Source organism: Cryptomeria japonica, chromosome 7 (assembly GCF_030272615.1).
Source record: "Cryptomeria japonica chromosome 7, Sugi_1.0, whole genome shotgun sequence".
In the NCBI taxonomy this organism is placed as follows: Eukaryota; Viridiplantae; Streptophyta; class Pinopsida; order Cupressales; family Cupressaceae; genus Cryptomeria; species Cryptomeria japonica.
The window spans coordinates 363,544,592-363,560,156 of NC_081411.1; the positions used below are offsets into that span (position 1 = coordinate 363,544,592).

General features: G+C 39.6%; 1 long non-coding RNA gene across 2 annotated transcripts in view; it reads right to left on the reverse strand.

The window, feature by feature from the left end:
- The window catches only part of LOC131040023 (uncharacterized), a 126,853-nt gene that overhangs the window by 45,384 nt on the left and 65,904 nt on the right, over positions 1-15,565 (reverse strand). The window lies entirely within an intron of this gene.

Consider the following 15,565-nt stretch of genomic DNA (forward strand, 5'->3'; position numbering starts at 1 on the left):
GGGGAAATTAGGATTAATTATAATCAATTGGAAAAATAAAAGGGAATGCATTACCTTTTTATTTTCAAAAAGTGAGAATAGGAATTGGGTAAATAGGGAAAAAGACTAGTTCATTTGGATACTTTGCATTTGGGAGAAAATTGTCTTGTGCAAAACCTTCTTTTGAGAGAAAAAATGATTTGTGGATTGGGAGAGCAATTGGAAACGAAATTGGATGAAATTGAATGCATTAGGAAGGCAGTTGGGAAGGGATGTTGCTTGTACGTGCATTCAAGTCTCCATGGATTGTGCTTGGAGAACTCGTCATTTCAATTTTTTGCTAATAATAAAATATTTTGCTTGATTCTTTTCCTTTGCTCATTCTTTCTCATTTCATAATGTTGAATTAGGATTAGTGGAGTGCTATAAGCCTCCCATGCTTGCTATAGATTATTTATGTTGAAATTTTCTTGAGAATTTTCCCAAAAATGCTGTAGGAATGCCGAAATTTCTAGGAAATGATTAAATGTTGAACTTTATATTTGGAAATGGGTGTTGGGCACTTTCTCTACCAAAGGGTATCTTTAGAACTTTGATTTCAACAATTTCAATCTTTGGTGAATTTCAAGCTATTTTAATGGAGTTTTGATGAATTTCTTGGGTTTTGGAATTTTTGCAAAGTGGAAAAAATTGAGAATTGAAAATGAAATATGAAGAATTATAATGTGGAAACAAAGGTGTACTTTGTGTCTTGTTTAATAGGATCCATTGGATCAATGCTGTGGAAAATGTTGTAAAAATGTGAAATTATGTATTATATTGGTTTTTGTGCCATATTTGTTGGAGAATGTGATGAGCTTAGGATTTAAGTATTAGAGAGGGTATGGAAGTGGCATCAATGTGTCTCCTACCCAAAGTGGCTTGTAGGCTTCATCAAGAGTGGGGAGTCATTTAATCAAGTGAAAACTAATGAAACATGAATAAATAAATTAACCAAAATAATGGATGCCTACCCTCATGCCTTGAGTGCTAGTAAAGACTTAAGGATGAGGGCGGAACGCATGCCCACTCATGGCCATTGGACTTGTAAGATCAAATATCCCATCTGTATGAGAGGAGTACTTGATTCCATGTGATGTCATCCATACGAGCATACGTGATGACACTCTCTAACTAGCTCTCTAGCATATAGTCCTAGTTTAGTTTGAGTAGCACCTAAAAGATGAATTGTTCTTTTCTATGTCAGTGTTGACTTTATTACATACTTGGATGTTGTATATTCTCCATGTCTTGTGTGCATGTATGCCCTTCTCCTCACGTGTCTTGTGTGTATGTGATTGGGTCGTGTGACTATCTCCTAGCACAGTCGGGTTAACCTATGGGTATAACATGGTAGGGTGGATGGAAACCAGCGTTGGGGACTAGAGGGATGATGTTTGAAAAAGTGGCATTGGACTCATCTATCCATCATTTCTTTATGTACTTTAGATAGTTTCTTTTAAAGCAATTTGTATAATCAAGGATGTTTGAGTCCTAAGCAAATGTAATTGTAATATTTATTCTTCAACCTCTCTCAAAGTGAGATTGTAAATTGAATGGAAAGGTAATAGAATTATATTTAGTTATGTGACTCAATGTTGGTACCAAGCATGAAGGCAATATGATTTAATTTAATGCTCAAATGTGGAAATGGTAAAATGATTGTAGGAAGTCAAATTTTGGGTTTAAAATGAATCTAGTGAGTCTTGGAGTCATATTAGGTGGTATTGTGAACCCACTTTGTAGTCATCGTGTCTTCAGGCACTAAATTCTATAGTGTTGTGAAGGTTTCGAGTCAATTCAAAACCTCTTGTGATGTATTCTAGATGCTTCCAAAAGTAAAAAAGTATTATAAGTGTTTTTACTTCTTTTAGCTTAGGGTGGGAGGTAGGAGTGTGTTGTGACCTAATCACACATCACCTTATTCCAAATGGGGACCTGTTGACATGTTTTTTATGGAAGCGTCAAACACAGAATAAAGTTACTAACGGTCACCTTGCACTCTTGATCAAAGTGCGATTGTAGGCTAAGATTGTGGAAAGTTCAGACAATCGACTCCAAGGTTCCTTTATGCAATGGACGTGACTCAGTTGGTCAATGTGATATAATGGTAATCCAAGGGGCCTTACGTACACTCAAAGAAGAATTGACAATTTTCACAACTTTCAAGGAATTTGCTCGTGAATGATTTAGCAATGAAGGGCTAGTTTTTAGGATTTTTTGTATTTAAACATGCAGAAAGTAAACATGAAGGGTTTAGAAACGCTATTCTAACCTAATCTAAATCTAAGAACAAGGAGACAGGGATTGCTCAAGTGAAACCAAACTACACTCTGCTTTGCCACTAGGAGACAACTACACAGAGGTAGTACAATCTTCAAAGGCTGTACGAACTGTTTTCAGAACACCAATGAACACCATCAACAAACAATGTCCACCCGATGATTGAAGTTAAATTTCCACTTATAAAAGGCCCAGACTAACCTTGCAAAGTTAGCAATAATCAGCTACTAACAAAAGGTATGAGCAGGGTTTTGCACTATAAACAATCTCATCAATCCCGTTCATCTAACAATTTGAAAGCAAATCTAATCTAAGTGAATAGAGCAAGACCATGCAAGTTGCCAAAACAAAACAAGTAACACACCATCAAATTGAACAATGTATTAAGTTACTACTTCAACACCCTATCGCAACAATCTCATACTCAATTTCTCCTCCCTTACAAATGAGGGAGGCCACCCCTTTATATAGGCTTCATGCCATGGCTACATGCAAACCGTAATTATGTTTTCCCAAAAAAATTCCCCACACATGATGCAAGAAGGTGGGAATCTACAATAAATGTCCACAGACAATTAATTCCAGCTTATTACAATTTGCATCAAAATGCATTAAATGCACCATTATCTACTAAATTTGCCTAACATGCAATGAATATTCCCTCATGCAAAATCGTCCATAATGCTTTAAATGCTCCACCATCCTCACACACGATGGCTACATGCAAAAGGAATTTGTCATAATATCATAAATGTGGCAGCTACATGAAAAAGATGCCCCACTAATTCTTCATGTGTTGACCCGCCTACCACTTGGCCAAAATATTCCAGCAATAAGTATGCCACTATGTCACTCAGTCAAAAGATCCTCGTCCAAAAATGGACAACCATTATCTCGATCATTTATGACATACGCAATGAATTTGGTGATGACGACCTCTAGTTCTCCTACGGAGACACTTGGCACACTCTCTATCCGGGACTCCATCAAAGCAATTTCTTTTTCACTCTTGGATAGAAAACTTTCCTATTCTGCTACCATTTCCTTTGTCGTCTACATAGTGCTAGAAAAGGAAGAAAAATTTTCAAAGTGGGCATTGGAAAACAATCCCACAAACAAGAACTCATGCAATTGAGTCCTTAGGAAATTCACAGTTACTTCGCCCTCATCCAGCCTTTTTGCAAACAAGGCCTCAACTACACTGATGATTTCCTCTTGTACCCTCTTGATTGAGTCTTTCAAAGCTAAAGACTCCATGTTGAATCTCTCAAAGGCTTCCCTTCCACTGCAAACAACACAAAACCACTGCGGGAAGTCATAAACTTCATTCTCCCGAATCACCTTCCCGTCAGCCAGTGTTTGCTTCAGGACTTTCATCAAGGCTCTAAGTCGTGGAATGGTCAAGTGCTGATAAATGTAAACATCTTCCCATGCACCATCCACAACTTCCAGCTGGTTCAAGAGGGCAACAAATCTGAAATGGTGTTTAGTCAGGTCATCAATGAATTTTCCGACTGCAGTGCAAACATCCTCTATCCACTCCTTGGAATATTGAGCAATTTTCCTAACCTCTTTAGCATCATTAATGGACTCCTTAGGAAGAGGAGGAATAAAGGATGGATCCTCTTCCCTGAATGGGTGTTTGAAACTCTTAATATACTCCCACAAGGCCCTGTTTTCACTCTTTAACCTTTTGCACTTTGCCTTCATCTTTTGCATCTTTTCTGTCATGGCCAAGAATGACCCTTCAAAGTCTTTCATCACCTACACTATGGAAGCACGCTCCAAATCAACTTCTCTGATTACATAGTCATCTGGCGTGATCTCATTCCTATCCTTATCTACTGCAGGCTTAGCTATATGCAAAGAGTTCGAGATCCAGACTCATCTCTTATGACCTTGGAGAACTTCCGAGCGACCTTCTTCTCTGTGGGTGTATCCATTCTCTTCAAAAGTTCTTCCAACTCTTGTACTGGATCTACTTCCCTCTCTAGTTCTTTCCTTAATCTGTTAATCTCGCGCAGTTGTCGACTGATCCTGAATTTTCGTATGTTCCTGCTCTTGTGAAACCTCCTCCATCTCTCCAAGGATTGTTTCAACGAGACTATCCTGGCATGGTTCCTCTGAATGGGGAGGAAGTTCTTGCCTCTGCTCTCCTGGCTAAGTAGGCCTATGTGCAGCGCTGATGCTAAGAACATCCTGCACAAGTGCGTTATCTTGAGGCTGATTTCCCGAAGTTCCTTGTGCAAATATTTCCACTTCTCATACACTGGAAGAACTAGCTGGGGATTGGGCTTCTTCCACCCTTGCTCTTTTCTGCTGTGGTTCCTCCTATTGGACTTCCTGCTGAATAGCTGGCTGAATTTCTGGTTAGCTACTTGGCTGAGCCTCTTTCCTTCACTAGGTCCAGCTTTTCCTTGCTGAATTTCTCCTTCTTCAGCTTCAACCTGTGACAATCCTTTTGTAGCCTCACTGCGGGAATCCAAATTTCCCATTAACTGGTAGCTCAAGCTAACATTATTTTCCTTCAGCGCCCACACATGCCGATCAACCCATTGCCCGGTGAACTTTAGAACTGACCTAGCTAAAATGTCTAAGTCATCAACCTCAGGTTCTGACCAATTCGACAATTGGATGGGTTGGTCCCTAATCTTTCCACACTCCGGTTGCACCACGTTTGTATCTTCTTTTGCCTAATTCGGAACTTGTACTATTTCACCAATCCTAGTCATGTTGAGGGACAGTCTGCAAAACATTCTCTTTCTGACCTCAAGGTCATTCCCAACACTAGCCCAAAAATCTTCTAGGTGAAACTTGTGCAAAAAACTTCACTCCAACAACTTTCCTGATTTTACGATATAGATTGTAGCAAGACTTGGATGTGTAGAATGGTAAATGGTAGAATGCCAATTCCTCTACAACTACTGCCAAGTTGGGACACAATTCTGCATAGTCACCAAGGACGATAGGGAATTCGATGGACAACTTTCTTTTCTTTTTCTGCAATCGATCGTATGCTGTCAACTGTCCCATAAGTTGCAACAATACCAACTTTTCTGATGGATATCTTGGCAGCTTATATGGCTGGTAGGAAAATTCATGTGTCATGATAAGAGTAAACTTTGGAAACTGCAAGAACATGGCTTCAAACTTCTACACCAATGCCCTAGCTTCAGGTGACAACTCTTGTATGAAGTTAATTTTGCATCAACTTGGTTAAATACATGGTAAAGGTATCATTTGCCAACTTGAATGAACTAGTATTGTGTAGGTGTAGCTGAGGATAAGACTCATGGACTTTCAGCTATGTTGGTCTACATCCCATGGGCCCATTTCCTGGAAAACTATCGAAGCCACCCATCCTTGCAAGTGAATAAATCACATAAGAGCTCCTATAGGAGGAGTGGGTCTTCTTTTCCTTTAGATCTTTAAGTTGTTTGTGCACATAGTGGCTGATTAACCTAGCCCAATCCACTAGTCCGTTGGCATTCATGACTTCGCCAATGAAGAAGAACATCCACTTCTCAAAATTGATGGTATGTGAACACCCCATAATTCTACTCAACATCATCATCAAGTCCACATACTCTTGCTTGAATTCAAAAATGGTAAGTTGCTTGGGCATCTTGGAGATGTGAGGCCTCAGCTTCTGCAACCAACTCTTGTTGACAATTTTGGCACATCAGTCAGGACCTGCATCATATATTGCCTTAGCTCTCTCCATAGTCCTATAAGTCATAGAATGATGTGATGGATTCCCAAAGGTTTCGCCAATAGCCTCTGGAGTTGAGTTGGCCAAAAGCTTGCCATTCTTTGCTGAAATAATTCTTCTCTCTGGGTTGTAGTGTTTCGCGCATTCTAGGATCAACTCCAGACATTGAATAAATGAAGGGAAACCTGCCGCTACAACAATTCCGCTTTTAACAATCCTGGCAGTCATAGGTGATGGATTATGTCCAGCCAGTTGTCCCAAACGTCTTGATCCGGAAAGAAGCCAAATTGAAAGTCCCTAAATTTGTGTCGCTGATTTCTTTCCACCTAGACACCATTTTGGATTGCGGAAGGAATCCTTTCATCTCAACCTTGATCTGTGCCTGTCTGGAAATAGCCACTACTTTACTTGACTCTACCATTCCTCCATGATCAACTTCTGAAGAAGGAATAAAAAATTCTTCAAGCCTGACTCTTGCTTCTTCTCTCCAACTTTAACCTTTTCTCCAAATTCGCACGTGAGAAATGAATTGCATTTGCACGTTTATATAGAATTCCTCCATCATGTTGCTAAGTAGACAAAGGTTAATTTTGGCAATAGTTTTAATGATGCGTCATACTTTCCTCTCCAAGACGCCATGCAAACAGGTCTCGCCTTCATAGTTGAGTTGCAACATGGAAATTTCCTTTAATGCCCTGAGTTGTGCGTCATAACTTGGAATATTCTTTCTTGCGTTGCCAACTCGCCAACTTGTGTTGCTAATACTGCTGGTACTGCACAAGGGCTCAGACTCTCCCTGATCAAACCTTTCTTCAACAGCTCCTACACTTGTCTATTCAGTTCTTCATTCTCTGTTGATGTCAACTGGTGTACAGCTTTGTTAGGCAAACTGGCTCTGGGAACCAAGTCCATGCAATAACTAATACTTCTAACAGGTGGCAATCCATCAAGTACATTATCTGAAATGATGTCCTCATATTCTAACAACAAATCTCTTGTCTCTTTTGGGTGCTCTTCTTCCAGTTCCGGTCCCTCAGTCTTCTTAGGAATTAAGGCAAAACACACATTCTCATGTCTCAGTCCATCCATGAATTTTCTTCCATCCACTAGACAAATTCTGGTATTTGTATAGACTTCACTCTTCAAAGGTTCCTCCAAAGGTAACAAGGTTTGCTTCATCCCATTGGCCACAATAGTGTATCTATTCTTCCTCCCATCATGTATTGCCTGTCTATCAAACTGCCAAGTACTTCCCAATAAAAGATGACAAATATCCATAGGCATAATATCACACAAAACTTCATCATGATAATTCCCAATTTTTAATATTACCAGACACTGTTCACTTACAACTTATGTTCATCCTGAATCCATGCTATTTGATAAGGCTTGGGGTGTTTCAATCTCTCCAATTTCAACTTATTCACCATCTCCTCTGAAACAAGATTATCTAAACTACCACTATCAATAACAACTTTACAACACTTACCGGATACCTTACATCTGATCTTGAATAGATTCTTCCTCTGCAAGGGTTCTTCATCTCCTCCGGTATGACACAAAGCTCTCCTCATCATCAGCAATTCTCCATCTTCCGGTTTATTGTCTGATCCGGTAGGGTTTTCTTCCACCACTGCTCCTCTTCTGGTAGCCTCGGTCTTCTTACATTCAAATGCACGGTGTCCTTCTCCACACTTAAAACAAGTTCCTCTAAATGTCCTCTTGTCTTGTCTTCCAAAGTTCTCATTTCCGGTAGAAATTTCTATCATCCTTCCGATATGAATTACCTTCTTTGCTCACTTCCTTGTCCCTGTTCTGATCTATACCGGTTCTGCTTCCTCCGATATATCCTCTTCCTCCTTGAAATCTTCCTTCGGTAAACCTTCCACCTCTACCTCTCTGCCTTTGCTTATGTCTTTTGTTCAATTTTTCTTCAGCCTTTAGTGCATACAGGTAAGCCTCTTCAACACTCTCCAATTTGATCATACTGAGTTCATCTTGTATAGACATTTGTAATCCGTTCAGATAACTCGCAATTTGTTCAACTCCATCATCAACATGTCTAGATCTGATGTTCAACTTGTAAAATGCTTTGGTGTATTCCTTCACATTAGATTCCTTTTGTCTCAGGTTCTCCAATTTTCGGAACAAATCCACTTGATAATTCGTTGAGACAAACTTTGATTTCAACTTAGCAATCATCCGATCCTATGTCTTAATCTTTTCTTTACCTCTTCTTTGTCTATCAACTTGCAAATGCTCCCACCAAAGAGATGCATGACCTTTCAATCGGGTATAGGCATATTTCACCTTCCTTTCTTCTGCAGTGTTTTCAAAATCAAAATACTTCTCCATCTCCGAGATCCAATCCATCAATTCATTTGAATCTAACTTCCCATCATATTCTGGTGGGGTAAAACGAGGTTTAGTGTTCGCCCTACTCAAATTCCTTAAAAACCTTTCTTCATCTGGATCAATTGCCGGTAGATTTACTTGATCTGTCGAGGCTTCTTCTCCTTCATCTTCGCTTACATCTTCAATATGTCGGCCTCTTCTCTGGGCTGTCTACACGGCTTCTAACCTAGCTCCTATTCCTCGCAACATCTTCATCACAGCAGGGTCTACATTCCCACGCGCTCCACCATTCCTAGTTTCTCTTCGCGCCATTGATTCACGCTAGTCCTCTGCAATTGCAGGTCGGATCCGCAATTCGCCACACTACAACAAAAATTCAAGACACGCAACCTCTGGAACGAAACTTCACTTTGATACCACTTGAAGCAATCACCGGTGAGGAGGAACCTGTTGGTGTCTGTTTTATCATCTCCCAAACATTAGAATAAGATACCCTAAGGTATTCTATCCTCTCCTGAAAAATCACTACTGTTTCCAAGGTCTATATGTGCGAACAAGCGACTTTAATGAAATAGCTACTTGGGTAGTGTATGCTGAAAATCTCAAGGGGGACTTACGTTAACAAGTGTCTTTTAAGCTTCTGGACTTAGACGAATTTAGCAATTTTAAGCTCTCTTTTTTTTCGGATTTTCTGGGATTTAGACTTTCAAAAAAAGGAAAAAGGGATAGGGTTAAGAAAGCTGATCTAATCCTACAAATTCCGAAGACGGTATTAACTAGGTTCTCTCAAGAAACCACACTTTGCTTCACCACACTGAGGACAACTACACAAAGCGGGTGCAATCTTCGACGGGTTGTGCTTATGATCGAAATGTTGGCATGCACAAAGGATAGGCTTTGACTAACTTTGCACAGTGAGATGGAAATCATCCATTCACCAAAAGTATGAGCAGAGATACACCATCAATTAACACTTATCAAATCCTTCATTCCATTCTAACAACATGAAAGCAAATCTAAATTAATTTTAACTAATGTGTTGAGGAAATTGAAACCATGCTAATCATTCAAACAACAGATATTACAAAGCCTTGAGAGAAAACGCACATGCAATATATTATTTGAAAATGACCTTCACGCAACAATATGTCAAAAACCTCACACCCTCCAAATGAGAGGAGGTAGCCTTATATAGTTTTTAGAAAAATAATGAATGGCCGAGATCAAACAGTGATCAAGGGCCTAGATCGAAAGTTACAAACCCTAATTAGGGTTTCCCAAAACTCTATTAGTTTGAAAGAATGAGAAAGTGACAAGTGGCACAGCTGCTATTGTCATTGAGGTGAGTGTCCAATTTCCCCTTTTGCAGATTCAATGTATCTGGACACGATGAGCCTAACCTCCTCCATAGTGACACTTGGCAAGTTGCTAATCTGGAAGTCGATGATGTCCACATCATCAGTACATGTGGCAAGGATGCCTTCCCACTCAACTACTTGGGCAAGAAAGTTCTCGTCAATGAAGAGAAAACTTGCAATCCTTGAAAAATCGCCCTTATCAATCATCACCGAGTCTTTGAAAAAGCTTGACTGAATTCTGGCTCTTAGGTTCTCTACCAGCAAGTGTTTTTCTCGTATACTCTCTTTCTTCCAGACCTTTGATACTACACGAAACACCTTACTCAAAATTTCTCTGACAGTTTCCTCTGTCTCAAAGCACTTAGTCTCGGATTTCTTCAGGACCAATCCTGGTGACCAAAGCATAATACCAGGTGTTAAAGTCATATCTATCCCCAGCCTGTATGACACCTACATCCACCAAACTTCGTTTTGACAGACCTCAGATAACCTTCAATTGCGGAAGTATTTCATCTTGAATTTTTTCAACATCTTCCCAATTTGCAGCTAAGTCATGAATTCGACTGACCAATGAAGAGGCCGACTCGTGCTGATACTAAATTTTCTACAAGTATGTCAGCACGTGCCGAAGCATCTGAAATCCATTCCTTAGCTTGCGTGAATGTGCCCTTCATGTCCTCGTAATCTTTCATTGACTCTTGCTGAAGAGGCTACGGAGGGGTGATTGGTATCTCATGGTTGAGTGGCCTGGTTAAATGGAGAACATATTTCTTCTATGGTTGATTCTCTTCCTCAACCTTCTTTCTTTTCTCCTTCTCCTGGGCTAGCCTTGCCTTGAGGGCGTTGCAAGAGTCGTCAAAAGACTGGACTTCTTGGTCCTAAGTAGACTTACCCAACTCTATAGTAGTAATCTTGTAATCCTCCGAGGCAATATTGTCCCAAGTTTTTCCTTCCTTTGGCACAGCTATCTGAACTATCCTAAACCCTGCACTATCCCTCTGAATTAAAGAGAATTTTCTAGCTAGCTTAGGTGGCTTGACTATGACTGGTTTGTTCACCTTTGCCAGAAACGTTGTTGTATTATCTTCAGAATGGGTTTCCTTAGGAACTATTGTGACCTTTTCACACATCGCCCCATTGCTAACGGGGACCCCCCTCTTTGTCGGCTTCCTACGTTGGTAGGTTAGGATTTTGGCTGCTTAGTGGGCAATTTTGCGTTTCCTGTGCCCGAGTCTCGGAGTTTTGATCATGCATAGTGTCGTCTAGGGTTTTTGAAGTTATAGGATCAAGTTGCAAAAGTTGATATTTTAATGATCGTAAGTTTTGCTAAGTGTAGACCTATTTGAGCGTTAACGTGTTTTTAAACATGCACATCAGTGATTTTAAAGTGCCAAGATATTCACAGACCTTTTGGAGTTGTTTTCTCGCTCCTAAGGTATTATTTAAGTTGATTTCACACTTCATTCCAATATTTTCCTAGCGTTTCACTCATATTTTTGGAAAATTTGTCTAAGTCCAGTGTAAATTTAATGTTTCTAAGTGATTTTGAGTGGTCAAAATGATAAAATCCTAAGGGAAATTCATATGCCAAGGGTTAAAGGGTCAAAATCCATGCTAGAGGTGCTTTTCCCTTCACATTCCAGACTACCCAACCCATTCCCCCACTCAAAATCCATACTACATATGAGTTTCCTCTGAAATCCATACTGGCTACTATTTTCCCCCACTGTTTATCCATACCTGACTTCGAATTTCCCCTGGAAGTGTTAAAATTTGGCTAAGTGTCAGGAATTATCCAAACTGCCATCGATTTTCCACCAGGAGTGCGGACTGGAGTGCGAGGATAATTCCATACTTGGGTCGATTTTCCACCAGGATTTTTGTGACAACTAAGTGAGGATTTTTGTTCGGATTTCCATCCAGATAGGGATTGAATTTCCCCTGAGAGCATTTGTAAGGATTTTTGTCAAGATTTCCATCCAGACAGGGATCGATTTTCCATTGGGAATATTTTTGAAGAGTTTTGAGTCCGGATTTTCATCCAGACTGAGGTCGAAATTCCACCAGGGAGGTTTTTTCCAAGATTAGTGAGTTTTGAGTGTGGATTTTTGTCCAGACTAATATCGAATTTTCCCTGGGGGGTGATTTTGTGCAAATAGAGTGGATTTTTGTCTGGATTTTTGTCCAAACTCACATCGATTTTCCCTTGGGAGTTTTTTTGTGTGTGCATTTTGATGAAATTGAGCATGGATTTTTATCCAAGCATGGGTCGAATTTCCCTTATAGGGCAAATTTTGGCATTTTAATGATTTTTAAAGGGATTTTTCAATCCCAACCTATATTGATTTTCCCTTGGAGGCTTATTTTGGATTTAATTTGCAATATTTTAATAGATAAGCCCCATTTTTAATTGCTTTTAAATAATTATTAATGATTATTTAAAATTTAAAAGCAAATTTAATAACTTGCAATAATCATTTAATATTTGAACCTTCTAGAAGCAAGTTAGGTTTTCACCAAGCAAGTATTTATACAAGTGTTTTATCCCACATTGCTTGTGTGGTGAAAGAGAGAGGTGAAAGCAAGTATATGAGAGGAGACAACATTATTTTATTATTAAATCTGCCAGGTGTCTCCATGAAAGCGATTTTTCTCCAAGTTAGGTGAATTTTTTTAGCAAGGCGTTTTTGTGAAGTGTGGGATTGAGGATTAATTTTCCTCCATTTTTTCTAGCTTGTTGATCTATTCCTCTTGGCTGCCATTAAAGACCAGTTTCAGAATTTCGATTTTGCTAAGTTTGGCGATTTTTTCAAACTTTAGCATTTTTTGGTAAAAATTGGCAATTTCATGATTGGAGACTTGGGCGATTTTTCCTCCACCATTTTTGCTTGTTGTTCAGGCCTTCATTGCTGCAGATTGCTGCCATTAACAACATTTTTCAGAATTTTGAAAATTTTGATTTTTGCTAAGGAAGGCAATTTTTTGTGTTTGGGGTATCCAACCTCAACTTAGGCGATTTTTCAGACTGCTGCCATCCTTGCTACTGCAGATCAAGGTTGCCATTGACATCAATCTTCAGATTTCAGTTTGGCGCCATACTTGGGGAATTTTCAATTTTTCTTGGGAGGTGATTTGGTGCCATATTTTGGTGATTTTTGTGCATTCTTGTTGGCTGCCATCATTTCCAACCTGCTGATTCGCTTCAAATCTGAGGTTTGCTTCAGATTTTGACCTCCATTAATAGCTGCCATTAATTTTCAGACTTCAGTTTTTATTGTCCAGCCAATTCCAACTTAAACATTTAGCATTCGGAGGTGTTTTATGGAGCTTTTTGTGCATTTTTTAGACCATTTTATCGCTGTTGCAGGTCTGAAACTCCACTGTTAGGCGGTTGTCCTCAGAAATTTTTATTTCCAGCCACCTAACCAATTTTGGCGAATTTGCTTGGGGCTGTTTCCTTAACAATTTTTCATCATTTTCAGGGATTTACACCACTTTGCAAGGTGCTGGTAAGTCTGAAGTATCCGATTTTCAGACTTGTCCTTGGAAAACTAAATTTTACTAGCCATACTTACATTCCAGAAAATGATTGTTTTGATCATTAAAACTGATTTTTTATCAATTTTATGCACATTTCTGAAGATTACATGTTTTAAAAGTCTGATTTTCAGGTTGTCTTCAGAATTTTGACCTCCATTGTTGACTGCGGAAGGTGTCTTCAGACATTCATTGTGTGAAAACACAATCTTTCACACCTTTCCTTAGTCATCATCAATCCAATATACTCCTTTGCATTTTAGCTTGCATATTTTCTAAGCGTAAGGAGGTATAAATGAATTTTATGGAAGGCTTCCATGCCTTAGTGTTGTCACACTTTGAACTTAATTGCTAAAATTTACCAAGTGTATAAATTATTTTCCTAACTCCATGCTCTAAATTAGCTAAATCTTTAGAAAGTCGGGAATTTTATTACGAATATTTTCCTAAGTCTAACTTCGAGACTCGTACAAGTGCGATGTCAAAGTCAGGATATAAGGAAAGGAAAGAACTACTAAAGACGCTGGAGACTAGGATTTATCCAGAGTTTAAGATTTCATCCAGATGGAAGGAGATCGCTGATACAAACATGCATTTCCTGGATTTCGACCAGATGCAATGTCGGATGTTCGGAGTCAGAGATCAGGTTCCTTCCCCAGCATATGCGAATATTATGAAGAGTGGCATTTTCCATGCCGCTGGATTTCCACAATCCATACAGTGCAGTGAGCTTATCCTGGAATGTGCACGATGTTACGATTCGCTCACAAGAATGATCAAGACACCTAAGGGCGTTGTCATCGCCTACCTTGCTGAGGATGCCATTGCTGAGGTGTTCGGAATTCCACGCAGAATAGACATGAAGGATGTGACCAAGGAGGATTATGCAGAAAGATACACGAATAAGATGGGTGTATGCAAGAATTTAATTAACAAAGAGTGGATGATTGAGCCTAGGTCTCATCATTCCAAGGCTCCCAAGACACTTATGTGCATAGATTTTAAGGAGGAATATAGTGATTTGATATTCCTACTCAACAAAGTGATGGGGATGTCGCAGGGAGCAATATTTGATGGATGGATGTTCTACCTCATCCAGGATTGTCTTAGAGGAACACTAGTGAATTGGTTCAAGATTATAAGTGACAATCTGGATTTTCAGCTGAGGAATGTAGAGCGGTCCAAGTCATTCGCCATAACTTCTTACCTGGTGTACCTACTTGCACGATTTGTTTTATACAGAGGATTAATATGCAAAGGTGAAGTCGGGAATGGGCAAGGACAATTCAAGAGTTATGAACGCTACCCCTAGCTGAGCATGCATAGAATTGAAGACTATAAGAGAGTGAATGATGCATTCACTATGTACATCACACAGATGTTGCAAGGCAGAATCCACAGAAGATTGTCCAAGGAGGCAACAGAGTTAATAGAAAAATATGGATCGTGGTATATACAGTTTCCCACTTTCACATACCTCAGGATTCATGGGTTTCAATATGAGCCCTACAGACTTCCTAGGTATCCAACCGACAAAATGATATTGTTGGAAGTGGTGAGATAGCTTCTAGAGTTCGATGTTATCCAGAGAGAGAAGCACAGGACAAGAATGATGTTCCCTATTTCAGTTGGGAAGACATCAGAGGTTTGCCAATCCACCATAGCCGCCAGCACTGCAGGTGAGGAGCTTGCATTCTATCAATTTGCTACCTATAAGAAGAGAGAAAGATTCGATCCAGACAAGAAGGTCGGAAGGATCAGAGGAGAGAAGTTCACTCATAAGATTGACATAGAAGATTATTGGGCTAACCTGATGGACGAGCAAGCAGTGAAGAGAAGAATGTGGTCCAGAATGTCAATGGATTTCATGAGGAAGTGTGGACTTTTCCTCATTCCTGATCAGGTATTAGATGATACAGATCATACACATCCACAGTATGAGAGTGAAATGAAGAAGGCAATCCTATTGCCTAATTGGTCAGAGTCAGAAGAGATTGACCTGAATATATTGATGAGAGAGATCTTGAATTTCTCCCGCCTATGGGTGGATATACAGATGAATAAATTAGTTGACATGGGTGTTCCCTTCACTTATGAAAAGATGAAACCGGAAGAGCCTACTTCCGAGGATGATCAGAGGACTGTCAGTGATGTCAGGATTCATGCAAACAAAGAGAGTCAAGCTCCCAAGAGAAGGAAGAACACGCCAGGAGAAGTTAAGGCCAGAGGGAAGAAGATTGAGGATGTGAAGAAGAAACAGAAGACTATCACTCCACTTATCATTCCTTCACCCCCTCTTAGT